At 32.8% G+C, this 22,693-nt stretch overlaps 2 long non-coding RNA genes across 2 annotated transcripts; both read right to left on the reverse strand.

The window, feature by feature from the left end:
• Positions 1-2,303: 2,303 nt before the first annotated feature.
• On the reverse strand, positions 2,304-4,244 carry LOC136032134 (uncharacterized). Its single transcript, XR_010618653.1, has 2 exons — positions 3,789-4,244; positions 2,304-2,695 (listed from the first exon to the last, which is right to left on the reverse strand). It is a non-coding gene; the product is annotated as an uncharacterized LOC136032134 (long non-coding RNA).
• A 16,202-nt stretch (positions 4,245-20,446) lies between these two features.
• On the reverse strand, positions 20,447-22,256 carry LOC136032136 (uncharacterized). The gene is made up of 2 exons (XR_010618655.1): positions 21,916-22,256; positions 20,447-20,839 (listed from the first exon to the last, which is right to left on the reverse strand). It is a non-coding gene; the product is annotated as an uncharacterized LOC136032136 (long non-coding RNA).
• Between the last annotated feature and the right edge of the window lie 437 nt (positions 22,257-22,693).

Below are 22,693 nucleotides of genomic sequence, written 5' to 3' on the forward strand. Positions count from 1 at the left end.
CTTTCAGTTGAAAAAACTCGTCCTTTTTTGTTAATAGTACACTTAAAACGGGGAAATTGTCGATAACTATTAATCATCGGCATAGTGTTAAAGCAATGGCATTTTCAACAGGTCAAACATATTAAGCACGCATGCTTACGTTATTTCTTGTCATGTCGGTTCTTTTTTCGAAATCCAGTCTAACTTGTTCAGAATTTCAATCTTGAAAATAATGACACAGAAACTGCATGTTACCTTGGCATTGCCTACCTACAATTGGCAGATTGTTACGATACGAGAGGTCGTATTCTGAGGTACTTTAAAAGAAGGAGCATGTCAAAAAAAATTTCAAAGAAAAGAAATAGTCATATTAACGCCAAAATACAAAGGAAACATATTCGTATAGTATCAAAAAGATATATCAAAAGAATCGGATTTTTATGCTGATTTTAAATACATAAGTTTCATCAAATTTAGTCTTTTTCATCAAAAGTTACGAGCCTGAAAAATTTGCTTTATTTTGGAAAATAGGGGAAAACATCCCCTAAAAGTCATAGGATCTTAACGAAAATCACACCATCGCATTCAGCGTATCAGAGAACCCTATAGAAAAAATTTCAAGGTCCAATCTACAAAAATGTGGAATTTCGTATTTTTTGCCAGAAGACAAATCACGGGTGCGTGTTTATTTGTTTGTTTGTTGTTTTTTTTCCCCAGGGGTCATCGCATTGACCAAGTGGTCCTAGAGTGTTGCAAGAGGGCTCATTCTAACGGAAATGAAAAGTTTTAGTGCCCTTTCTAAGTGACCAAAAAAATTGGAGGGCACCTAGGCCCCCTCCCACGCTCATTTTTTCCCAAAGTCAACGGATCAAAATTTTGAGATAGCCATTTTGTTCCGCATAGTTGAAAACAATAATAACTATGTCTTTGGGGATGACTTACCCCCCTACAGTCCCTGGGGGAGGGGTTGCAAGTTACAAACTTTGACCAATGTTTACATACAGTAATGGTTACTGGGAAGTGTTCCGACGTTTTCAGGGGGATTTTTTGGTTTCGGTGTGGTGTTCAGGGGAGGGGGCTATATGGGAGGATCTTTCCTTGGAGAAAAATTTCATGGGGGAAGAGAAATTCAATGAAAAGGGCGCAGGATTTTCCAGCATTACTATTAAAAAAACAATGAAAATATATACACGAAAAAGTTTTTTCAATTGAAAGTAAAGAGAATCATTAAAACTTAAAACGAACAGAGATTATTACGCATATGAAGGGTTCTAAAAATACTTTAGCATAAAGAGCGAGGTATTTAGGAGGAGATAAATACTTCGCTCTTTATGCTAAATTATTTTTAGTAATTTCAACTATTTATTCTACGGCCTTTCTGATTCAGGGGTTGTTCTTAAAGAATTGGGTCAAAACAAGATTTAGTGTGAAGAGCGAGGTATTAACGAGGGGTCCAAACCCCTCATATATAAAATCAAAAATATAGATATATAAAAGTTTGTTACGTAAGTTAATTCTGAAGTTACGTATATCTTTTACTGATTAAAACGTTCGTTAAAAATTAAAAGTTCTAATTGCCTTTTTGAGTAAACGAAAACTTGGAGGGCAACTAGGCCTCCTTCCCCACCCCTTGTTTCTCAAAATCGTCTGATCAAAACTAAGAGAAAGCCATTTAGCCAAAAAAAGAATTAATATGCAAATTTCATTTTAATAATTTATGTACGGAGAGCCAAAATCAGACATGTATCAATTCAAAAAACTTCAGAAATTAAATTAAAAAAAAAAGTTTTTTGAAATGAAAGTAAGGAGCGACATTAAAACTTAAAACGAACAGAAATTACTCCGTATATGAAAGGGGCCTTTCCTCCTCGACACCCCGCTCCTTGCGCTAAAGTTTGATTCTTTCTTGCAACTCTACTTTTTAAAACAATAAAAAACTTTAGCGTAAAGAGCGGAGCGTCAAGGAGGAAAAGTATTGTTCATGGCTTGTGGAGGGACCAAATGTATGTAAATTCTAAGGATAAATTCGGCAGCTTCTTTATCCAAAGCTAGGTAGATATATCTACCTAGAATTTCTTTACAAGACCTTCCAGGGAGGGTGGCAATAGCCAGAAGATATTTTTGTTTAATTTTACTCCTAGTGTTGGAAAAACTAGCTATAACCTATACAATAACTTTAGTTATTTCGTTTTTGTTGTCGCTTTTACACTAATTTGAATATTTTACTACTTTCTTTCAATAAATTTGATGTGCACAAAGAAATGCAGCTCTAATGCTAATAATCAATAATGGAATAAACTGCTAAAACAATACTAAGTGTGTTAAAAAAAAAACATTTAATTTAAAAATAAATTACGTACAAAACTTTTGTAGCTTAAAAACTTCCTTTTCTCTAGCCCCAATACCGTCTGTGACCATAGCTGTACGGAGCGTATCCATATGATGGATATGAATAACTATAAGTAGGGTAGTAATGACCATAATAATGATAAGGATAATAACTATAGTGATGTGTTTCTGCTCCTTTCAGATCTTCTTCGACAGGAGCTTCCAATTCAGATTCTTCTCTTCTCAGCCTGTAACTAGGATCGTCGAAGGAAAGATCACCTCTGTTAGCTGTTACCCCTCTTTTCATATCTTGAAAATCCCTAGCTTGTTCCTTTGGTTTATTTGGTTTGGCTAATACCGCAGTGACATAAAGGGCAACAAGTAGAATCTAGAAAAAAAGTATTTATATTGATATAGATAGGTATGTTAAAATCTGTATATATCCTTTGGACAAAAAGAAACAATACAAAAAAGAAACAAGAACAAAAAGAAAAATCAAGAGCAAAGTTCAATATGAATGTTATGTAAGGATTTGTAAGTTCTAATGCCAAATTCAACAGGAATATCAATTATGCATCCAAAATTTATAAAGGTTATTCTTGAATAAGTTTTATTACCCATCTTAGCTTATTTTGGATTTTGGAAAGAGCCTATAAAGAAAATAGTGACAAATTTTTCTTAATGAAATGTTTATTGAGTTCTAAAATTTGATTTGGGGATTTATTACATAGGACATCTATTTAAGGAACTAAAAATCCAATCCGAAAATGCGGCTTTAGAATAAAATGTTTCAATAGTGTTTTGAATACCAGTAGGTAAAAAGATGAAATGATAGACCGTTCAAAAGACTTTTTTAAACAGGTTCGTCGATTTTAACTTTCCAGATTAAATTATAAGAAGCAAAAAAAGGAAAAAATACGATATAATAAAATTGGTGCTGTTAAAGTCCTCTATGCTAAAGAGAAATCAGTAAAGCATTTTAATTTGAAAAATTTCTAACGTTCAAATATTTCAAAGAGCCTGCTGAAACGAATAGAAATTGAGAGAAAAGTTCAAAATACATAGGATAAAAGTAATGTTCAAAAAATCAAAATAAAGGGGCATTACTTCATTATTAACAAAAAAAAATAAAAATATTGCCAAGTAAAATAGAAATATACATGTCAGTTAACTGACCCACGGTAAATGCGATAAAACTACATTTGCTTTGAATAAATCAAGACATTTTTTAACAAGATTTATTTTGCATCCAAATAAGTTCAATTATAATTGTTGTTCAAATCTTAAATATTCATTAAAATTTCAGCTTTCATAAAGTAATTTGCTATAATTTGATTTATTTATTTGGTTAAACCATGTTACTTTGAAATAATTGATATCTCAAAAGTTTTCGAAAATGAATTTCATGAATTTCAGGTTGGCTACAAAGCTCCTAACAAAAACTAATCTACAAATTAAAATGACAGTAATAGGCTACTCACATATTTCATTATTACTAATTTTCTGGAAAACAACCAACTTCGACTAAAAGATTCAACTGATAATGTAAACTAAAGAAGTCCTTATATATATTTGAAAATACAGGCTATATTTTCCTAAATCAAACTAGTTTCAGGTGAAAAGATACCGGGGACTTTTACAATTGACGCTGAATGTCGCAGCGGTTAAGAACCGAGATTGATTGAAAACAAAGAAGTGGTACAATATCTATTAGGGGAGAGCCCTATCAAAAGCGAGATATTTGGGTAAATCAGTGCAAAAATAAAGGTTAAATGTAATTCTAGATTTTTGGGGTGAGAGGGAGATATATTTATATGTTTTATTGCTCCTGATTTTACGGGGAGGAATATAGCTTTATCCCTCTATAATAATGCCACTGCGAGCCAAGACTATGAATTTATTATGCATGCCAATTAGTTTTTACATAATGTGTAAAAGTTGCTACCATCAACTTACTAAAATTATGACAGAAGAAGGAACAATTGTCAAAGTTTGACCTTTTATATTTTTAAAGTGTTTCTTCTTAAAAGGGTTTGAAGAATAGTGAAAAATGACTTGAATTCAAAACCCTTCATTGTTCAATACTTGCCTTCTGAAAATATCCCTGCTCTTACTCTTACAGCTCTTCACCTTGCAGCCAGGGCCGCAAAAAGATCATCAAAATACTACCGGAAAAACGATTGCCAGAAGTAGTGACAGAAGCTGCCAGAAGTAATTGCCGAAAGTTGTTAGACGCAATTACTTAATTCAAAAATGATGCAGCTTCCCCAATTTTTTTAATTTTTTTTACTTTCGAGATGGCCCGTAAAGTGTTCGCAAGCAAATCAAAATTTTCTGGTTCTAAGATTTTCAAATTCGAATCTGCAACAAAGTACTGTCGTGGTATTCTCAGTCAAGCGAGAGACAAGTTCGGCGTTAAAAAGATTGGTCAGATTACGGTCAGGTAATCACAAAGGTTTGTGAAAGGTCACAAACCTTTGTTCATCTTTACTTCTTTTTGTAACTTATTTTGCGATTATGTATGCGTTTTGTTCGGCTTCGTAAAAGGGTTTTATTGTTTTTGCTTTGTTTCAATATGTCATTTTTTTTCTTTCTGTGAACGTTTGCTTGTTTGAATACGGAGGACGTATGATTTATGGTTATGTTCTACTTTTAAGATTTTCAAGTAACTGTCCATATTTAATTATAAGGATTCATGCTATTCCACCGCTTTATTAAACCGAATGTCTACTGTAGAAAGAGATCAGCTTGATGTTGGAGGTTTATTAAATTAGACGATTGTGAATAATGATCCTGTGATTAACTTTACTTTTTTCATTTAAACAGTATTTTTTTAACAAATTTTCGGTTTGCTAAGGATAGGTGGGGGGGGGTTCTCACTGTTTCAGTTAAATACTGAAGGACTAATTTCTTCTTTTAAACAACTTAAAATGCTGATGGATGATTTGCAGCCACATGTTGTTTGTCTGTGTGAGACTCTTTTGGATGTCTCTAATGATTCAGGGTTTGATTTGCCTGGTTGTTTGACTGAACGATTGAGCCGGGTTCGAATAGGAGAGGGAGGGTCTTGCTCTTCATGTTTCAGATAAATTTGCATATTCCATTCGTAGAGATTTTTTTTTGGAATGTAGAAGAAGTTTTCGAATAACTAATTTGTTGAAATTTCAGTCTTAGGAAAAAGGTTGGTTGTTGCTGAGGTTTATCGTGCTCCAAGTGGTTCTGTACCAGATATTCTTGTATATTCTTAATTAAACAGTAAAATTGGTCTAAAATCAGCCTTTTCAGAGGGTTGTCATGGGCAATTCTAACTTAAATCCTTTGGATTATTTTTATGTGTCATTATACTTTCTCGCTTTAAAGCTTTTTTATGGTATGTTACCAAAGATGTTTAAAGCAACAGGAGTAACTGGTCTGTAATGCTGCAAATCTGAAACCCCTTATTATTTTTTTTTGGAATGTAGAAGAAGTTTTCGAATGACTAATTTGTTGAAACTTCAGTCTCAAGAAAAAGGTTGGTTGTTGCTGAAGTTTATCGTGCTCCAAGTGGTTCTGTACCAGATATTCTTGTATATTCTTAATTAAACAATAAAATTCGTCTAAAATCAGCCTTTTCAGAGGGTTGTCATGGGTAATTCTAACTTAAATCCTTTGGATTACTCTTATGTGTCATTATACTTTCTCGCTTTAAAACTTTTTTATGGTATGTTGCCAAAGATGTTTATAGCAACAGGAGCAACTGAGACAAAAGTCATTCTAAATAATAATATTTATCCTTCTATACCAATTCTTAGTAGGTGTGTCTTGGTAAACGACCTTTCATACCACTTTCCTATTTTTTCGGAATTAACCCTTGAAAAAATTTTTCACATTAAATTTCTATTTTCATATTAATTTAAATTTTTTCACATTAGCTTTGAAAAAAAAACTTCGAAAACAACATTAAAAAAAGTATGGGGTGAGTCTGAATCTATAACAGATTTTGATACATGTTTTATTTGTTTTATGATTCAGTGAGGTCTGTAATACTGCAAATCTGAAACCCCTTATTATGACTAAAAAATCAGAGTTTTTAAGCCCTAGGATGACTCCCATTTTACTCAAGATTCAGAAAACAAAAAAATTATTTTAGTCAGACAAATTTGTAGGATTTTTTTCCACTACAAGATGCTTCGTCCTCAGGCCCAGATAATATTCCTACTAGGGTTCTCAACTTCATTTTACAAGAAATTGTCACACCTTTAACAGAACGTGTTTAAGCTTCTTTTGATCGATATTTTCCCATCTATCACTTAAAAGTACTAGAGAAATATTTCTGTTTAAATGTAGCTCAAGGAGTAATCCTTGAAATTACAGACCTATCTTTCTCTTGTCAGTTTTCAGCAAGACTTATGAAAAGGCCCTAATTTCTAGACTCAAAAGCATCCTTGATGCAAAACAGTTTCTTTGTGACTTTCAATTGGGGTTTCATACCAGTAACCCAATTAAGAATGCGTGTGCTTTGCTCCTTAGTTTCATTATCTCAGCCTTAGACTCTGGTTTAATGTTTGCTGTTTTTTTTTTTTTTTATTGGACGTTAATAAGAATTATGACGAAATAGAACATGCCATTCTTCTCGTAAAACTTGGCTTAAAAGGACTAATAAAATCGTTAACCCTTTGCTCCATTCCTGTTTGTGGAGTGAATTTTCTTATTGGCGAGAACCCTCTAAATGTCTTTAAGGTTGAAAATGGAGTCTCCCAAGGATGTATCCTGGGTATAATACTATTTTTTTTATATCAATGATATTTTTCATACATTAAAGATATTTTTTCCAATGTCTTATTACCATTTGTGTCACCCTAACCGTGTTGATGAAACAAGGAGTCAGTCCAACTCCAATGCCTTTGCTCCAACTTAGTCAAACCTAGTTGCCTTTGCTGATGAAGGTACGCTTGCTACGCTGGGATTTGACCAAGTTTGCTTGAATAAAAATCCTCTTTCTCTGTTTGAGAGAGAGTCAGATTTGCTCTGGCTCCCTCTGTCAAAATGAATTCATCCCTCCCTCAAAAATATCTATCTCCTCCCTCCAAACAAAATTGCCCTTCAATTAAAATAAATAGTCCTACCATATGAACAAACTCATCTCTCTATCTGTCATCCTCCAATCAAAATAATCTCATCCCTCATTCACTCATCCCTCTATAAAAAAACATCCTCCGATCAAAATAATTTCAGCCCTTGTTCACTCATCCCTGTATCAAAACAAACCAGAGACATTATAAAACAAATTCATTTCTCCGCCATTAACCCCTCTATCAAATTCAGCTCTCTTCCTTCTTTTCAAACAAACCCATCCGTCCATCAAAGCAAAATCATTCCTCAGTCTCTTATCCCTCCGTCAAGAAAAACTTATCCTTCATTGTGCAATCCCTACATCCTTCATCCCCCATTAAAAACTGAATCCCTCCATTCCTCATCCTTCCGTCAAATTGAGGGATAACTTTTTTATGGAGAGATGTCGCAGGGATTAATTGTTCATTTTTATCTTAAAACCAGAAATTATATCGGTTACCGCTATTTGTTTTATTGAAGAATGCCTAACGAAATGTTTTGAACATTTTATAGCCAGATAGGTCTAATACGATTAATTCTAGACTATGCCCAGGAAATGTTTTTTCTTGAAATTTGTCTCATATCAGAATGTTTCAGTCACTTCTAGTTTAGCTGTCCCCCCTCTAATCTATCCTAGATCTTGGATATAATCTAACGTCTTGTCAAAAAGTTATTTCTATTATTATACGGCATTATGAACAGCTGCTAGTTAGAAATATGCCAACTTCAAAAATGACGAAAACTGTCAAAATAAGTTAATTTTTATGGTATGGAAAAGGTTTATATCCAGGTGTTAATCACGAAAATTGGAGAACGGCCTATCGCTTCTCGATTCTATGTCCGTTAGCTTTTGAAAGAAAACAATTGTAAAAGATACTTTTATTAAAAAAAAACTTTTTGTACATTCACTGAAAAACTAACTTTTAGGAGAGGGGGGCCCTCTCCTATCTTAGAGCTTGGATATATTCTAGCGTCACAAAAAACATTTTTTTTATTATTATTCGGCATTATGAATAGCTGCTAGTTAGAAATATGCCAAGTTTAAAAATGACGGATACTGTCAAAATTAGTAAATTTTTATGCATGGAAAAGGCAATATCCAGGTATCAATCACGTAAATTGGAGAATGACCGATCGCTTCTCGATTCTCTGTCCCGTTAGCTTTTGAAAAAAAAACGATTTTGAAGGATATTTTTATTCACAAAAAAAATTTTACGTTTAGTGAAAATACTAACACGTCAAATTTACCCTCTCCTCCAGAACTTTAAAGATACATTATGTTCTCGTGTCTATATTTCTTTGATTTAACATCATTTTCGGACACACTCGAGTTAAACTTGAGGGGACTTTGAAAATTAAAAGATAGCCTTTTTGGGTACAAGCATAGAATTGAAAATACTGAGAAGGAAACATGTTACGAAAACAATTCTTACTTCATACTGTGCAGAAAAATTGTAGTTAACACATTTAGGATTTTCTTCCTCTGCATTTTACTCCCCAACATCCCAAAACATAAAAATATATAACCAAAATTATATTCCCTGGATTTTGCCATGGACCATTCTTGTTTCAACCTGGTTGAAATGTGCGGTGAGCCCAAATCAAAACATGCATTTATTAAAAAAGGTGCCGAAAATAAATAAAAAAATGTTTTTTAAACTGCAAGTAAGGAGTGACATTAAAACTTAAAACGAACAGAAATTATTCCGTACATAAAAGGGCTGACCCCTCCTCAACGCCTCACTCTTTACGCTAAAGTTTCTTATTGTTTTAAAAAGTAGAGCTGAGAGAAAGAGTCAAACTTTAGCGTAAAGTGCCAGGCGTTGAGGAGGGGTCAACCCCTTTTATATACGGAATAATTTCTGTTCGTTTTAAGTTTCAATGTCGGTCCTTATTTGCAGTTTAAAAAACTTATTTTTTTATGTATTACCTTAAACAAAAGCAAAGTTCATTGTATGTAGCTTTTTCTTAATCAAAATTTTTGCAATGATTTTTTTTTATGAGCCTTTAGTTTTAAATGTAGTATTATAACTCTGAGAAAAAACTATGGTACGGTAACATTATGTTAACAAGATATCATCATGCATATCAAACAGTTCGTGGTAACGAACTGTAGTAAGGAGCGACCCGGCTCAATAATAACCAAAACTCTAAAAAATTGAATTTTGATATCAATAGCTACATCAAAAGAATCGCATTTTAATGCTGATATTAAATATATAAGTTTCATCAAGTTTAGTCTTACCCATCAAAAGTTACGAGCCTGAGAAAATTTGCCTTATTTAAGAAAATAGGGAGAAACACCCCCTAAAAGTCGTAGGATCTTAACGAAAATGACACCATCAGATTCAGCGTATCAGAGAACCCTACTATTGAAGTTTCAAGCTCCTATTTACAAAAATGTGGAATTTTGTATTTTTTGCCAGAAGACAAATCACGGGTGCGTGTTTATTTGTTTGTTTTTTTTTTTTTTTTTCTTTTCCCCAGGGGTCATCGTATCGACCAAGTGGTCCTAGAATGTCGCAAGAGGGCTCATTCTAACGGAAATGAAAAGTTCTAGTGCCCTTTTTAAGTGACCAAAAAAATTGGAGGGCATCTAGGCCCCCTCCCACGCTCATTTTTTCCCAAAGTCAACGGATCAAAATTTTGAGATAGCCATTTTGTTCGGCATAGTCGAAAACCATAATAACTATGTCTTTGGGGGTGACTTACTCCCCCAAAATCCCTGCGGGAGGGGCTGCAAGTTACAAACTTTGACCAGTGTTTACATATAGTAATGGTTATTGGGAAGTGTACAGACGTTTTCAGGGGGATTTTATTTTTTTTTTGGGGTGGGGCTGAGGAGAGGGGGCTATGTTGGAGGATCTTTACTTGGAGGAATCTGTTATGGGGGAAGAAAAATTCAATGAAAAGGGCGCAGGGTTCTCTAGCATTACTATAAGAAAACAATGAAAAATAAACATGAAAACGTTTTTTCAAATGAAAGGAAGAAGTAGCATTGAAACTTAAAACGAACAGAGATAATTACGCATATGAGGGGTTCTAAAAATACTTTAGCATAAAGAGCGAGGTATTTAGGAGGAGATAAATACCTTGCTCTTTATGCTAAAGTATTTTTAGTAATTTCAACTATTTATTCTACGGCCTTTCTGATTCAGGGGTCATTCTTAAAGAATTGGGACAAAACTTACGATTTAGTGTAAAGAGCGAGGTATTAACGAGGGTACAAACCCCCTCGTATACATAATAAAAATATAAGGTTATGAAAGTTTGTTACCTAAGTTAATTCTTAGGTTACGTGTATTTTTTACTAATAAAAACGTTCATTAAAAATTAAAAGTTCTAGTTGCCTTTTTAAGTAACCGAAAAATTGGAGGGCAACTAGGCCTCCTTCTACACCCCTTATTTCTCAAAATCGTCTGATCAAAACTAAGAGAAAGCCATTTAGCCAAAAAAAGAATTAATATACAAGTTTCATTTTAATAATTTATGTGCAGAGAGCCAAAACCAAACATGCATTAATTCAAAAACGTTCAGAAATTAAATAAAAAAAAAACTAATTTTTTTAGCTGAAAGTAAGGAGCGATATTAAAACTTAAAACGAACAGAAATTACTCCGTATATGAAATGGGTTGTCCCCTCCGCAATCCCTCGCTCTTTACGCTGAAGTTTGACTCTTTGCCACAATTCTACATTTTAAAACAATTAAAAGCTTTAGCGTAAAGAGCGAGGGATTGCGGAGGGGACAACCCATTTCATATACGGAGTAATTTCTGTTCGTTTTAAGTTTTAATATCGCTCCTTACTTTCAGCTAAAAAAATTAGTTTTTTTTATTTAATTATGACTAAGGAGCTTGTTGCAGGATATTAAATTTCATTTGCATTAGCACAAGCATCCAAGGGATCATGTGAATCTGAACATGTCTTTACTCCAAAACAATATTCTTTCCATTTATGGGATTCGAGCTTTTATAAAAGGGATGCTAAGAAAATAAAGAGAATGCTAGATAAAATGAAATTTTTATAAAGATTAATATAATTTGAAAATGATGTTTTTCGACAATGCAACCAACGACGTTTAACTATTTTCACTCTAAAGCAATGTCATTTATTCATTCATAGTAGTTTCGTTTGTTTTAAGGCTGGATTACTCATACGAATATTTTTTCTTTATATTTTTTGCTCCAATACGACTATTTCTTTTCTTTGAAAAATTTCTTTTTTTGACATGCTCCTTCATTTAAAGTATCTCAGAATACTACCAGTGGTATAGAACCAATCTGCTAATTATAGGTAGGCAATGCCAAGGTAACCTGCAGTTTCTGTGTCATTATTTTTAAGATCGTAATTCTGTACAAGTTAGACTTGATTTCCAAAAAAGAACCGACAAGACAAGAAATAACATAAGCATGCATGCTTAATATGTTTGACCTGTTGAAAATACCATTGCTTTAACACTATCCGGATGATTAATAGTTATCGACAATGTCCCCGTTTTAAGTGCACTACTAACTAAAAAGGACGCGCTTTTTCAACTGAAAGTGAGAGATATATTTAAACCTACAACGAACATCTTTATTTGAGGGGAACTTCCCATCCTTATCTCCCTGCTCTTTACTCTAAATTTTCATAGCGGGTTTGAAATCATTTCCAATCCTGTGCAACTACTCTTGTCTTTAAGTACTAGTTTTCAAAATATCAGGGCAATAAATGAATACTTAGGGTAAAGAGTGTGGGGTTGAGGAGGGGGCAGCCACTATTTTTGTTTGTTAATGTTTGAATGTTGCTCCCTATTAAAAAGTGCTCGCCAATTTTCGTTTCGATTACTTTTTAATATTTTAGTGTTTTTCAGCACAAACTAAATAGATTGCTTCAAGTCAACCAGTGCTAATTTTGATTTCATTTAGAAAAAAAAATCTCTATTTGATAGCTTGAAATAGAATCAAAAGAAAGACTTCTGATGGAATTGTTTTCTTTTAACGCAGCAAAATTATACGAAATGTCACAAATGTAACTATCCTAATAATTTTTTTGATATTCTCAATTTTTCTAGCCTTTTCGACAAATTAATCAGACAAATTTTCCAGAAAATAAATTTTTCAAAGAAGAGTTAACAGCCATATTAAACCTAAACGAGAAGAGATATTTCCTATATTAATTTAATTTCAAAACGACCATAAATTTCTTTTAGGGAATGAATAAAGCCCAAAGCAAACTGAAATTAAATAAAAAATAATTTTAAACAAACATACAACAGTTACTAATATAATTGAATAAATAAATCTTAAAGCGATTCAAACTTAAAATGAACACTAAAATCCAAAAATTGAACAAGCAAAACCCCTACTAACTCTTTTCCTAACTTTAAAAGTCTCAAGCTTACAGCTTCATTTGCGTTTTATTGAAAACTATATTTGTCTTGAACTGTCCTTGGAAAGAACTAATAAAATTAAAGTGAATATTTAACATATAACAATATTAACCGCAAGAGTCAGCAAGCCGAAATTTATTTTGCTGTGATGTCATTTTTATTTTCAGTGTTGCAAGTACAAAAGAAAATATTCGATATATCATTTGTTTCCAAAGCGCAAATGACAAAATATGCTTTAGACTTTTACAGTAAGACTAGGAAGAAGAAGACTTTAGAATTTAATCTTTTCAAGTGAAAATCATTATATGTTAATAAAGGGGAATTTGAAAAACTTTATATATATTTAATTTGTCCACTGAAGTCAAAGGGTACTTTTCTAAGCCAATGCTAGAGCATGGTCTCTGACCATATAATAGCAGTAGCCCTGAAAGTTTCAACTTAAAACCATGTGGTCGTTTTAGGAATATTGCAGAGATGTGTTATTGGCAACCAGAATACCCACGGTGCCTTTTTTATTTAGTTTTAAGGCATAATGGGAAATTTGTATAAATATGGAAGGTTGAAAAAGCAAATAGTCTTAGAGACATAGTTACTGGACTATTCAACTAAGCTGAACAAAATGGTTATCTCAAAATGTTGATTGGATGTGTTTGGAAAATTAATGTGCTTTGGAAGAGGACTGCTTGCCCTCAAATCAGTCTTGATTCTTAAAAAGGGCAATAGAACTTTTAATTTCTAATCGGATTAGCTCCTTTAAAAGTTTACATGGTATTGGTGTCTATGAAAGCGCTGCACTACCCATGATAATGCTCATATACTCTTTTGAAACCTGCATGTATATAGTTTTTACTTTAGTTGAAATTTCCCCTAAACGTTCCCTAGAAGATTTACCTTAATACACTTAAGGGTATTAAGGCGAGACTTTTAGGGAATCGTTAAGAGAACTTTCAATTGGATTTGTTTCGGGAAATAATGGGCTAGGCGAGTGGCTGGTTGCCCTCCAATCACTGTTGACTCATGAAAAGAAACTAAAAACTTTCCAGTTCAACAAAAGCTTGTATTTCCCTGGGGGATAACTTTCAACCCTTGTCCGTAGGATCTGGGAGGAGGAGGGTTGTCAGCCCTGGAGCCATTGTTATATAATCTTTTGACTATTTAGAACAAAATGGCTATCTTAAATTTCGATCACAATAATTTCGTTGAAAGAGAACGGGGGGGGGGGAAGTTGTCCTTCGGTCACTTTTGATTCTCAAAAAACGAAATAGAGCTTTCAAATTCCTTTTAAATGAGCTACCTTCGAGGGCTATAAGAGGAAAATAAACAACAACAAAATATAACCTTCTTGTTTCCTTTCTCGTTTTCATAAGTAAAAATTTTCATCGAATACATTTGGGGAAAAGAGGCTTGGGAGGGGACTAATTGCCCTCTAATCACTTTTAACTCTTATAAAGGCAATATAACTTCAGATTTCTAATCAAATGAGACCCTTCTGAAATTTATAAGACCAATCGCCCTCCAAATTGGAGGCTAATTGCCCTCTAATCACTTTTAACTCTTATAAAGGCAATATAACTTCAGATTTCTAATCAAATGAGACCCTTCTGAAATTTATAAGACCAATCCTTACACAAAAAACCTTATGCATTAGCAATGAGCAAATAGTATAACTTAAAGCCCTTGTCCTGTGAGGTTTGTGGGGGGTTCAACATCCCCAAAGACAGGATTACTGGACCTATCAAATATTTAAAAAAAATTAGTTTCTTAAAATTTCAATCCTATGTGTTGTGCGATGCGATGTGTTAGTGAAAAGATTGGCGTGGGGGGGTGGTCGAACTCCAATTACTTTGATTTTCAAAAAGGACACTAGAACTTTTAATTTCCAGTCAAAAAAGCTCCTTTCAAAGTTCCTGCTGCAATTCTTTCTATGCAAAGAGCCTTGGTCAGAAAAAAAAAAATAAAAAATAATAACACATTGTGCCCAAATCGCTCTTTCTTAGGCAGCGCTATTATAACCAACGCAATAAATGAAATTAGTGCTTCTCATCTTTAAAGCATGGTTGCCACGGCTAGTACCAAAGTACTATTTTTGGACCTTTTGACTAAAGCACTACTTTTTGAATCCTTTTTGCAAAAGAAGTAGACTAATTTTCCGATGCTTTTTGTTAAAACTAGTGCCTTTTAAAAAAATTAAACAGTTCGTGGTAACAAACTGTAATAAGGAGCCACCCAGCTCAATAGAAACCAAAATTCTAAAAACGAAATTTTGATACCAATAGCTACATAAAAAGAAATCGCCTTTTACTGCTGATTTTAATTATATTGGATAAGAGGATCTTTCCATGGAGGAAATTATCATTAGGGAAGAAAATTTTCATAAACAGGGCGCAGGATTTTCTAGCATTATTTAAACTAATGAAAAATGAGAAAATAAATAAGCAAAAGTGTTTTCAACTAGAAGTAAGGAGCAGCATCAAAAATTAAAACCAACAGAAATTATTACCTATACAAGGAGTTTCGTCTCCTCCTCAATATCCCGGTCTTTACGCTAAAGTATTTTCGGTAATTTAAACTATTAATTCTACGGCCTTTGTGATCCGGGGACTATTCCTAAGGAATTGGAGAAAAATTCAAGCTTTAGTCTAAAGAGCAAGGTATTGACGAGGGGGCAAACCCCCTCACATACGTAATAAAAATATACAAATATAGAAGTTCTCTACGGAAGTTAATTCGTAAGTTGTGTTTATTTATTACTAATAAAACTGTTCGTAAAAAAAAAAATTAAAAGTTCTAGTTGCCTCTTTAAGTAACCAAAAATTGGCAACTAGATAAAAATCTAGTTGCCTCCGCCCCCGCCCCTTTTTTTTATTAAAATCGACCGATCAAAACTATGAGAACGCCATTTAGTCAAAAAAAGAACATTAATATGCAAATTTCGTTTTAATTATTCATGTACGTTGAGCCAAAATCAAAAGATGCATTAATTCAAAAACGTTCAAAAATTGAATAAAAAAAAGTTTTTTCAACTGAAAAAAGGAGCGACATTAAAACTTGAAACGATTATTCCTATATGAACGGGGCTGTCATCTCCTTAAGGTCTATAAACAAACAGATGTTGCATTACAGACTACATACATTATTTTGGTTTTTATTCAGTCATATATTTGTCAGCTACAAAGAAAAAAAAAGCATGATTGTATAGATTCACAAATAAAAGAATAATATTATTTTGAAAATGATATGTGATGAAGATTATAAGAAGTTATTTTAGAATAAGACGTTATTAGGTAGGCAATAAGCCATTTAAATAATGGGGGGGGGCGAGACCGCCTTCTCTCTAACACCCTAGACTAAAAAATACACTCTCGTAGAATCAAAGATCTCAAAACCAGCAGTTATATGGGATACCACCATTCTTTTTTTATTGAAGGACATTTTACAAAATAGTTCGAACATAATTTAGCCAGATAGGTCAAATAAAACTATTGCTGTAGGCTACTATATCGAGGAAAGACTTTCCAGACATTTTTTAGTCATTTTTTAGTCATCTCGAGTTTAACCGTTTACTCCCCCTCCTAAACAAACCGTAAGGTATAAACTGGCATAAACCGTTAAAATGAGTTAATTTTCGTTCATAGAAACGGCAATATAAAGGTATCAATGGCGTAAATTTGAGATTAATTAAAAATAAAAAACAAGTTTTTTCAAATGAAAGTAAGGAGCGACATTAAAACTTAAAACGAACAGAAATTACTCCGTATATGAAAGAGGCTTTTCCTTCTCAACGCCCCGCTCTTTACGCTAAAGTTTGACTCTTTCTCTTAACTTTACATTTTAAAACAGTAAAAAACTTTAGCGTAAAGAGCGGGGCGTTGAGAAGGAAAAGCCTCTTTCATATACGGAGTAATTTCTGTTCTTTTTAAGTTTTAATGTCGCTCTTTACTTTCATTGAAAAAACCTTGTTTTTTTTTTAGTTTAATTTCTGAACGTTTTTGAATCAATGCATGTTTTGATTTTGGCTCTCCGCAGAGGAATAATTAAAACGAAATTTGTATACTTATTTTTTTTGGCTAAATGGCTTTCTCATAATTTTGATCAAATGATTTTGAGAAAAAAGGAGCGGGGGAGGAAGCCTAGTTGCCCTCCGATTTTCGGTTAATTAAAAAGACAACTAGAACTTTTAATTTTTTACGAATCTTTTTATAAATAAAAGATATACTTAACTTATAAATTAGCTTACGTAAAGAACTTTTTTATAATCATGTTTTTTTACATATATGAGGGGGTTTTCCCCCTCGTCAGTACCTCGCTCTTTACACTAAAGCTTAAATTTCGTCCCAATTCATTAAGAATGACCCCTGATTCACAAAAGCCGCAGAATAAATAGTTGAAATTACTAAAAATATTTAGCGTAAATAGCGAGGTATCAGGAGGAGGTGAGCCCCTCATATGGGTAATAATTTATGTTCGTTTTAATTTCTAATGCTGTTGCTTACTTCCAGCTGAAAAAAAACTTTTTCATATTTATTTTTCATTGTTTTTTTAAGTAATGCTAGTAAATCCTGCGCTCCCTTCATGAAAATTTTCTTCCCCCATGAGAAATTCCTCGATGGAAAGTTCCCCCAGCATATCCCCCTCTTCTCAACCCCTGCCTCCAACCAAAAAATCCTCCTGAAAACGCCTGTACACTTCTCAATAACCATTACTATATGTAAGCACTGGTCAAAGTTTTGAACTTGTAACCACTCCCACGAGGACTTTGAGGGAGTAAGTCTTCCTCAAAGACATAGTTATAAGGTTTTTTGACTACGCTCAATATAATGGCTATCTCAGAATTTTAATCCGTTGACTTTGGGAAAATAATCAGCGTGGGAGGGGGCCTAGGTGCCCTCTAATTTTTTTGGTCACTTAAAAAGGGCACTAGAACTTTTCATTTCCGTGAGAATGAGCCCTCTCGCAACATTCTAGGACAACTGGGTCGACACAATCATCCCTGGAAAAAAACAATAAATAAATAAATAAATAAACACGCATCCGTGATCTGCCTTCTGGCAAAAAATATAAAATTCCACATTTTTGTATATAGGAGCTTGAAACTTCTACAGTAGGGTTCTCTGATACGCTGAATCTGATGGTGTGATTTTCGTTAAGATTCTATGACTTTTAGGGGGTGTTCCCCCTATTTTCTAAAATAATTCAAATTTTCTCGGGCTCGTAACTTTTGATGGGTAAGACTAAACTTGATGAAACTTATATATTTAAAATCAGCATTAAAATGCAATTCTTTTGATGTGGCTATTGGTACCAAAATTCCATTTTTTGGAGTTCTGGTTACTATTGAGCCGGATCGCTCCTTACTACAGTTCTTTACCACGAACTGTTTGAAAAGGCTATCGCTTGTCGTGTCTTTGCCCGATTAGATTTTGAAAGAAAATGATTTTGAAAGGTAATTTCTGTTGAAAATCCTTTTTGAATATTCAGTGAAATAAAATGAACACGCCAAATTTAACCCTCTTCTTTGAAGTTCAAAGATTCTTTTTTGTGCCCGCCTCTATTTTTGTGATTTACAAAAATTACCAGTGATTTCCAATGACGCCTCTTCTAGGAAGGAAGCGACTTTAAAAAGGAAATTTTTGGGTATATGCATAGAATTGGGAATATCGAGAAGGAAACATGTTAGGAGAGTAATTATTACTTCATAATACGAATAACAATAAGTTAACACATTTTGAATGCTCTTCCGCCTTATTTTACACCCCAAACGACCCCTAATATGCAAATATTCAGCCAAAATTATATATTTACCTGGATTTCACAATGTTGTTTCAGCCTGGTTAGCCGTAAATTGAATCAGCAGTGTTGAAATCAAAAAACAGAAAAACATACTGGAAATATAGCTTTTAATTTTAACTCTATATTTGCAAATTAGGGGGGAGGAGTTTAAAATTAGTTGGAAAGTATTCAAAATTTAATACACTAATTTTCCCGCTTATTGTGAAGTAAGAATTCCATCTTAACACGTTTCTTTTTCCATATAGCCCAATTCCTAAGCTTAAGCCAATTTTGTAATGTAAATGAACTAGCATTTGGTTGAAATAGTATTTGGTTCTGAAGATGGCATAAAACAATATATCATCTGTTCTTTTAAAATATAAATAGAATTGGACCTGCTTAGGGAAGAAACACAAGAGAAGTGGAGCCTTGGGCTCGGCAATGTTAAACTCCGAATATTTGAACTTCTCGAAGTTCTTAATCAACTTATCAAACCCTGTTTTACAACTGTCCTCACCTGCCTTCACCCACAAACGAAAGTAATTAGTGATTTCCAATCTAGATATTTTACGGTAGACACAATTCCTCACTATTAAATTGCATAAACCTTTCAACTGCAAATGAAAATAACAAATCGTATAGGAAATTAATACTCTATTAGTTATTATCACTAATAGGTATACAAAATCTCTAACTGAAAATTTTTGATGACACCCTTTAGCGTGTTTTCTCCCCAATTTTGTCCCATATTTAGAAAAACCTGGAACGGAAGATGGTAGTGTGGACTGCTTTTCTAGAAAAGGCACCAAAAAGGAGAGAATAAACAGTTTATTTTAGTGCCGATCCAACAGAAGGGATGGCTGTCCTGTTCTCCTATTATTCCTTCTATTCTATATTGATTTTAAATCTTAATTTGATTTTTTTTATAACACATTTATTTATCAGCAACAATTTCAGTCATATTTAATGTGATTATTCTCTTTAATATCTGTCCCTTTTGGGTTTGATAAATCTTTCTTAATAATTTATGTTTTTTTATGAGTTTTACGTATATATGACTTAATTTCAACTAGTACTAGGTTTTATTATGTCTCTTTGATTTCTAACTCAAATTTATAGATGACGCCCTTTACTGTGTTCGTCCTCCAATTTTGTCCAATACTTAGAAAAAAACATAAACCGGAAGAAAGTAATGTGGACGGCTTTTCTAGAAAAGCCACTGAAAGGGAGACAATAAAAAATAAAAAGAAATAAGTATTAGTACGGTTTCAGCAGAAGGGATGCTTGTCCTCTTCTTATTCATGCTTTTTTTTTATTAATTTCAAGTTTGTATACATTATTCATTTTTAATTTAATTTTGGTTACAATTCATCTACTTACCCAAAACAATTTCAGTTATATTTATGTTTAACGTAGTTATTCAGTTTAATTTCTAGGTTGCTCTTTAATTTATTTTGGAAACCTCTTTCTGGAAATGATTTTAACGAGTTTACTGAAGGGAAAGGATGTTTTACTAAGGCAAAGCTGGAACATGGTCTCTGAAAGCCTTGGATTGGAGTTTAGTATTGTTTATGGCTTGTGTTGGGACCAAATGAATGTAAATTCTAAGGATAAATTTTGCAGCTTCTTTATCCAAAGCTAGGTAGATATATCTACCTAGTATTTCTTTACAAGACTTTCTAGGGAGGGTGGCAAAAGGCAGAAGATATTTTTGTTTAATTTTGCTCATAGTGTTGGAAAAACTAAATATAAACCTATATTATAACTTTTGCTATCTCGTTTTTGTTGTTGCTTTTTACACTAATTTGAAAACACAACTTTCTTACTATAAATTTGATGTGCAAAAAGACATACAACTCTGATGCTAATAATCAATAATAGAATAAACCGCTAAAACAATACTAAGTGTGTAAAAAAAAACATTTAATGTAAAAATAAATCACGTACAAAACTTTCGTAGCTTAAAAACTTCTTTTTCTCTAGCCCCAATACCGTCTGTGACCATAGCTGTACGGAGCATATCCATATGATGGATATGAATAACTATATGTAGGGTAGTAATGACCATAATAATGATAATGATAATAACTATAGTGATGTGTTTCTGCTCCTTTCAGATCTTCTTCGACAGGAGCTTCCAATTCAGATGCTTCTCTTCTCAGTCTGTAACTAGGATCGTCAAAGGGAAGATCACCTCTGTTAGCTGTTAACCCTCTTTTCATATCTTGAAAGCAATAGCTAGTTCCTTTGGATTATTTGGTTTGGCTATACCGCAGTGACATAAAGGGCAACAAGCAGAATCTAGAAAAAAAAGTATTTATATTGATATAGATAGGTATGTTAAAATCTGTATATACCCTTTGGACAAAAAGAAACAAGACAAAAAAGAAACAAGAACAAAAAGAAAAATCAAGAGCAAAGTTTAATATGAATGTTATGTAAGGATTTGTAAGTTCTAATTCCAAATTCAACAGGAATATTAATTATGCAACAAAAATTTATAAATCTTATTCTTGAATAAGTTTTACCACCCATCTTATCCTATTTCGTATGTTAGATTGGGCCTACAAAGAAATGGTAACAAATTTTATTTAATTTAATTTTTATTGAGTTTCGAAATTTGATTCGGGGATTTAGACCATAGGACAACTATTTAAGGAATGAAAATTCAATCAAAAAGTGCGGTTTTAGAATAAAATGTGTCAATAGTGTATTGAATACCAGAAGGGAAGAAGATGAAATGATAGATGATTCAAATGACCTTCTTTATCAGGTTTGTTGATTTCAACTTTCAGATTAAATTACAAGAAGCATAAAAAGGGAAAATACGATATAATAAAATTAGTGCTGCTGAAGTGCTCTATACTAAAAAGAAATCAGTAAAGCATTTTAGTTCGAAAAATTCCAAACATTCAAACATTTCAAAGAGCCTGCTGAAACGAATAGAAATAGAGAGACAAAGTTCAAAAGAAACGGGATAAAAGTAATGTTTTAAAATAAAATAAAGGGACATTGGTTCATTATTGAATAAAAAAAACATAAAAATATTGCCGAGTAGAGTAGACATATCAGTTAACTGACCCACGGTAAATGCGATAAAACTACACTTGCTTTGAATAAATCAATACATTTTTTAACAAGATTTGTTTTGCATCCAGATAAGTTCAATTATCGTTGTTGATTTCATAATTTTCAGCTTTCATAAAGTAATTTGCTATAATTTTATTCATTTTTTGGTTTTACTGTGGTACTAAACCTTGTTACTTTGAAATAATTGATATCTCAAAAGTTTTCGAAAATGATTTCACGAACGATCATGAAAATGATTTGAACAAAAACTAATCTACAAATTAAAATGACAGTAATAGGCTACTCACATATTTCATTATTACTAATTTTCTGGAAAACAACCAACTTCGACTAAAAGATTCAACTGATAACGTAAACTAAAAAAAATCCTTTTATATATTTGAAAATACAAGCTATATTTTCCTAAATCAAACTAGTTTCAGGTGAAAAGATACCGGTGAATTCTACAATCGACGCTGAATGTCGCAGAGGTTAAGAACCGAGATTGATTGAAAACAAAGAAGTGGTACAATATCTATTAAGAAAAAGCCCTATCAAAAGCAAAATATTTGGGTACATCAGTGCAAAATTACAGGTTAGCTGCAATTGTAGATTTTTGAGGTGAGAGGGAGGTGTATTTATATAATTTATTGGGCCTGATTTTACGGGGAGGAATATAGCTTTAGTCCCTCTATAATAATGCCACTGCCAGCAAAGACTACGAATTTATTATGTATGTCAATTAGTTTTTACATAGTGTGTAAAAGTTGCTACCATCAACCTACTAAAACTATGACAGAAGAAGGAAAGATTGTCAAAGATTACATGACCCTCCATTAGCTATAAGTTACGTATCTATGGTCCTAAAAAGGTCGATAAAGTCAACTGAATTAACGGATTTTATAGTCCAGTCAGTAGAGTGTTAAAATTTGAATCAGAATGCCAAAGGTTCAAGTCCTTACCGATAATCTTTTTTCAATCATTATTTTGTCCCTTCTATATGATAAATAAAAAAATAAATTTTTTCAAATGAAAGTAAGGAGCGACATTAAAACTTAAAACGAACAGAAATTACTCCGTATATGA

Source organism: Artemia franciscana, chromosome 10, assembly GCF_032884065.1.
Source record: "Artemia franciscana chromosome 10, ASM3288406v1, whole genome shotgun sequence".
NCBI lineage: Eukaryota > Metazoa > Arthropoda > Branchiopoda > Anostraca > Artemiidae > Artemia > Artemia franciscana.